Below are 6,000 nucleotides of genomic sequence, written 5' to 3' on the forward strand. Positions count from 1 at the left end.
TACACTGAGCTGAGAAAAATAATATTTAAAAGTATGTAAACATTGGATAGGGCCACCACGATTGTGTTCCTTTCTTTGCTGTTTCCTTTCTTATAAATAAGAAAACCAGACGGGAAACAAGAGGAACATCAAGTGTTTGTGACTTTCTGAGGAAACACAGGACTCTATCTGCCCTGTAGTTTGGTTGATGGATACTCCTGAGAAGAAATTTCCATTCTGGAGCTCAGAATTTCCTGGCAAACTGGGCCTACTCTTGCAGTCATGTGTCAGAGTTCTGAAGAATGCGATTCTTTGTTTCAGTTTTAATTTTCCCTCACTTGTGGAAGAATTTTAAACATCTCCCTTTCTGGGAAGAGGAAAGGGAAAAGAGTTTACACCAGAATCTGCCTCAGTTTATTCAACTGATCAGGAGAGAATCTATCACCCGTCATCGGAGAACAGTGGTGTCGCAATAGATCACAAATTGTGAAATAGGAGCCGCTGACTTTGCTAAGGGCATGAGTAGGATTTGTTTGCCTTTAGGTAAGTGATGGGCTGGCTATCCCTTCATGTCAATGAGCCCAAACATACTCTTTCAGCAAGCTTGGCTGTTTACCATAAATACTTAAAGCATGTGAGTGTCATCATGTACCACAGGTAGTAAATATTTTGTTATATTTCAATGATTTTATGGATATTGGACCAATCTGTATGCTATTTCTAATAGCATTTTTATGACTAAAACGAACAAATATCGGAAACGGTTCTGATTTTTAATAATAACAAAAAAGAAAAGAAAACACAGTCAAACTAATGAATAAGCAATCATTCTGGCTTTGGGGGAAGGGTCTGACTTGGTTTCAAGTACTCCATCCCACTGTTTCTATAAACTCTCAAACACCTCCAGGGTCTAATATTTCAGTGAGGAAAATGTATAACTTTCAGACCTATGTCCATAAGGAAGCCACAGAAATCCATTGCCAGATCGTGTGTCTGTTGTGTATGTGTGTTTGGGTTGGTGCGTGGGTGAGGAGTAATTTTTCTTTAGGCATAAAGAATGTGAGGAAATTTGCTTGGCAGGAAGGGAGGAACCAAGAGAGTTTATAGCACGAGATTAGATTGGAGTGAGACCAAGGGAACTCAAACGTTAGGCTCAGGAATTTGGATTTCATGTGTCTGGTAAGCAACAATGCCCTGGTGTGTGAATATATTCCTAGCAGAAGGTTAAGTGCAGGGTGGGTTCCAGCAATGGTTCCTGAACTGCATATCAAAATTGGCTGGGAAGCTTAAAAATTACTGATGCCAGAACCCCAGCCGGGAGTTAACTCAGAACCTCTAGCCTAACTAGCTTGGTACTTGAAAACGACAGAATACGTAAAGGACAGTGAAGGTCCAGGTGAGGGCTGAGGGGCTACACGTAGGAGGTTGTTTGTGGAAAGAAAGGTGTCGTAACTATGAGAAACAGTGAGAAGAGCTTGGAAGTAGTTTAACTACAAAAACAAAGGAAAGGGAAAAACAAAAACAAATTGTAAGGGTGCCATGGAGCAGAAGAAAAGGAATCGGGATGCCGGGAACCTTGTTCTGTATAGCGGCCAAGCAACGATTTAGGAAAAATAAAGTCATATATAATCTCCTGTAGCAATTCAAAGCACTTGAGAGAAGCAGTGGTTTTAATTCAGATTTTCAAAGTATTAGCAAAATTTATTGATAGCGTTCTCCTATATTTCATTAAGAATGGAGTTTTTCTTATTTCCTATGGTAACCTTCTTATAATATACAATAAGAGTAGTAATTATTATTTAATAGGTGCTCACTTTGTACTAGGCCTTGTGTTAACTGCACATTTCCCATTTGAGTCTCACAGTGATCTTCATTATTCTCAAATGACTCATGTGCTAATTAAGGAGTTCAGCCCTGTCTCTGAAAACTGTCTTTTAGCTGCCCACCTTTCTCTTTTCCACCCTAGTCCCATCCACCACTATTTCTCCCTGGACTATTGCCTTGTAACCCGTCTTCTTATTTCCCCTCTTGCCATAGTACAGTCTCCGCATGGCAGTCAGAGTGACCCTTTAAAACAAAAATCAAAAACAAAACAAAACAAAACAAAACAAAACAAAAAAAACACAAAAATCAAATCACATCACTCCGCTCTTTGGAACAAAATCCTGTGTTTTAGTGTCGCCTCCAAGGCCCTCTCATGCTGCTTACCCACCCCTTCAAAGTCATCTAATATCTTTCTCCTCTTTAGTTGGCAGCAATGACACACCAGCCTCTTTCCATTGAAACTTGTCTTTTATTTCACTTAAAACCCTCTCCTTCACATTCTACTCTGTCCCATAGTTTACATTCTAATTTTTATGATCATAATACTGTCACCCAACTTCCTTTGTTGACGTTCGCCGGCTTTAATTTCACTTAAACTTTCATTTTTTAAACTTTCTGTGCTATTTTCTTAACCAGAAGCTGGTTTCACTAACTTCATCAGTGCTAATACAGTCTATTTTTTTTTAAAAGTCTCTTCTTCTCTAGATTATAAATGTGTTGGGAAGAATTATCCAAAACAGAGCAAAAGGAGGGCTTTTATTTAGTGCCACGCAGAGCCCTGTCTAACTAAGCAGTCTCCCCTTAAGGTTACTTAACTACCTAAGGGATGCTCCTTTCTTGACATGTTGCTTCCTATCGATTAGGACCGAAGCTGCACATTAGCTTGCAGCTTTTTGTTCAAAAGAGCTGCCAGTGATTTCCGCTGAGTAGAAAATAAAACCCTAAAGCTTACGATTGTCCTGCCATAGAGGACGTTAACCAATTACTGTGTCTTTACCTGAGCAATTTAATTTTAACATTCTTTTTATCAAAACTCTAAACACTTCAGTTTATCAAGTGCTTTTGAATCAACTGGACCATCCTGCTGAGTTCCTCATTAATAAACTAAATATATTTTGGACACACGTTCCATATTTGCATGAGTCTTTTTTAACTTTTTGAAAATTGTACTTTGACAGACATAAAAGTACAGAAAAAGAATAACATAAAATAGGAAACTGAAAAAATAGAAAAGAAGGTCATAGATTTTATTATTTGTGTCCATCCCACTTCTGGGTCTTCTGATTATTGGAATGAGGGGAAGAAAAACATGTAAAGTTTCTTTCGATTTCTTGTCCCTTTGTACTAACCACCTCCGCAGTCACCGTTCTCCATGTGTTTACTCTCAGGAGGTACTGGAAAGTACACTGAACTCTGAGTCAGAAGAGGTTTGACCTGACCACTGACCAGATGTGTAAACTCGGGAAAGTTATAAAACTTCTCTGGCTTGAACTTCCTCTATTTTGAAATGGAAATAATGAGATAATCTATCCTAACTCACAACACAAGTGTAGATAGATGAAAGATGTAAGCACCAACAATTAAACTAGAAATTTTCTAAAAGAAACGATATTGGGATGGGAAGAAATTTCTAAGCATCATCGAAAACCCAATGGCATAAATGAAAATGTTGGTTCATTTGACTACCCTGGCATTGCACACCCGCACACAAAATGCAATGACCAAAGCATGACAAGATATTCAAACTCATTAATAATCACAGAAATGTAAATTTAAACAATAAAATGATAGCATACAAAATTTCTGGAAAACCACTCAAACTTCCAAGGGTCATCATCACTAGATGAGAATAAGAATAATTTTACTTTCCACTTTATAAATTTTGTGCTTTTTGACTGTCTTGCCATAAATATTGATTACATTATTTTAATCATTTCTGTGAAAGGTATATTTTTGGGTGGTTATTTTATTGTTATTAAATATTGAAATAATTATAGAATTTTAGTGCAGATAATACATATTATATCTTTAAAAATAACAAAAAAGTTTGGTGATGCTCTGTTGTTAGAATCATAAATAAACTGGCACTCCCATTATATATTACATACTATAAATGTGATTATAAATTCATGTAACTTTTCTGTAAGAAAACCAAGAAGTAGCTCTTAACCTTTCTATGTGCAAAATCTTTAATCCAGTAAATCCACATTTATAAATTTGTCCTAATAATGAGAAAACATCTAAAAACACATGTATAAGGATGACTCTTTCAAACTTGTTAATGATAGTGAAAAATTGTAAGCAATTACCAATATTCATTAATAGAATATTGAAATTGTATATAGGTTTTGAAATAGATGTGATAGATAAGTATTAACTAATACCAAAAGGGGTGCTATTTAGTGAAAAACTCATCAGCTGATCCTGTCCCCCCATACTGTAACTTAAAACAAGATCTGGCAATCAAAAAGTAAGTAACATAATTCAATATTTTATTCAGTCTCTAGAGGAAAATCCCATTGAAAGGGTGAGTACATTTTATTTTTTAACATCTTTATTGGAGTATAATTGCTTTACAATGTTGTGTTAGTTTCTGCTGTATAACAAAGTGAATCAGCTATACATATACATATATCCCCATATCCCCTCCCTCTTGTGTCTCCCTCCCACCCTCCCTATCCCACCCCTCTAGGTGGTCACAAAACACCGAGCTGAACTCCCTGTGCTATGCAGCTGCTTCCCACTACCTATCTATTTTACAGTTGGTAGTGTATATATGTCCATGCCACTCTCTCACTTTGTTCCAGCTTACCCTTCCCCCTCCCCGTGTCCTCAAGTCCATTCTCTACCTCTGCATCTTTATTCCTGTCCTGCCCCTAGGTTCATCAGAACCATTATTTTTTAGATTCCATATATGTGTGTTAGCATATGGTATTTGTTTTTCTCTTTCTGACTTACTTCACTCTGTATGACAGACTCTAGGTCCATCCACCTCACTACACATAACTCAATTTCATTTCTTTTTATGGCTGCGTAATATTCCATTGTATATATGTGCCACATCTTCTTTATCCATTCATCTGTCGATGGACACTTAGGGTGAATACATGTTTAATGGATTATGAACTAGCTTTAAAATCCTTTCTCCCTTTCCTTTGAGGTCCCCACATCAGTGGTTTTCAAACTTTGGGGTACACCAAACTTTCTAACTTTGTAGCTTCACCTACAGGGCTTGCTAAAGCACAGGCAGCTGGTTTCAGGTTCAGTACGTCTGGGGTAGAGCCTGAGAATTTGCATGTCTAACAAGTTTCCACATCATGCTGATGGTGCTGGATGGGAACCACACTCGGAGAACCCAGAGGTTCTCAAAGCTCACGGTTTTCTTACATTTGCGGGGTGATACCAGAGTCCAAAGACTAGAACTCTTTAAAGAAGGGAGAGGATGAAGAGAAGAAGGAAGGAAAAGAAGCCTCTAGGAATCTAAGGGGAAAGAAAAAGAGATATTCAAGAATAGAGTGCTGCTTAGATTGAGGCAAAGTGTAGTATTTAAGGATTCCCACGCAAGCCAGGAACCAGAAATCCAGGATGCTTGAATTTTTTTTTTTTTTTTTTTTTTGGCTATTCATCATGGCTTGCAGGACCGTAGTTCCTCAGACAGGGATGGAACCTGGGCCACCGCAGTGAAAGTGCCAAGTCATAACCACTAGATTGCCAGGGAATTCTCCAGGATGCTCTAAATTAATTCTCAGAATACGATCCCCTCTCTAGGCATCAAAGAAGGAAGGACAGATTTAGTTACAGCTTTTCTTCAAACCCACTTTAAAAGGGGTTCTGAATACTATGAGTCTGCTTCTGCGATTTTCTTTTATAAATATTATATTCCTTTGTCTCTGTAGATGCATTCAGTTTTTGTTCATAAAACATATGCATCATATAGACGAGAAGAAAAACAAGCTGCCAGTTCAGAGTCAGTTTACCATAAATCTCTCTGCCTTTATGTGTGCGAACATTCTCAGCTGGGCCACTGTTCTGTAAATCCCCAAACTCGGGTCAATTAGCGGCTTTCTTCAATTCTGCACTACCGCTGAGCACTGCTAGGGAAAATTATACCATTATGCTTATAAATGTTCTCTCTGGGAGAAGAGTAGGGGAGCATAGTGGACTCTACCTCTCAGAAGCTGAGGTACTGGATGCGGA

This window comes from Tursiops truncatus, chromosome 21 (assembly GCF_011762595.2).
Source record: "Tursiops truncatus isolate mTurTru1 chromosome 21, mTurTru1.mat.Y, whole genome shotgun sequence".
Classification (NCBI taxonomy): Eukaryota; Metazoa; Chordata; class Mammalia; order Artiodactyla; family Delphinidae; genus Tursiops; species Tursiops truncatus.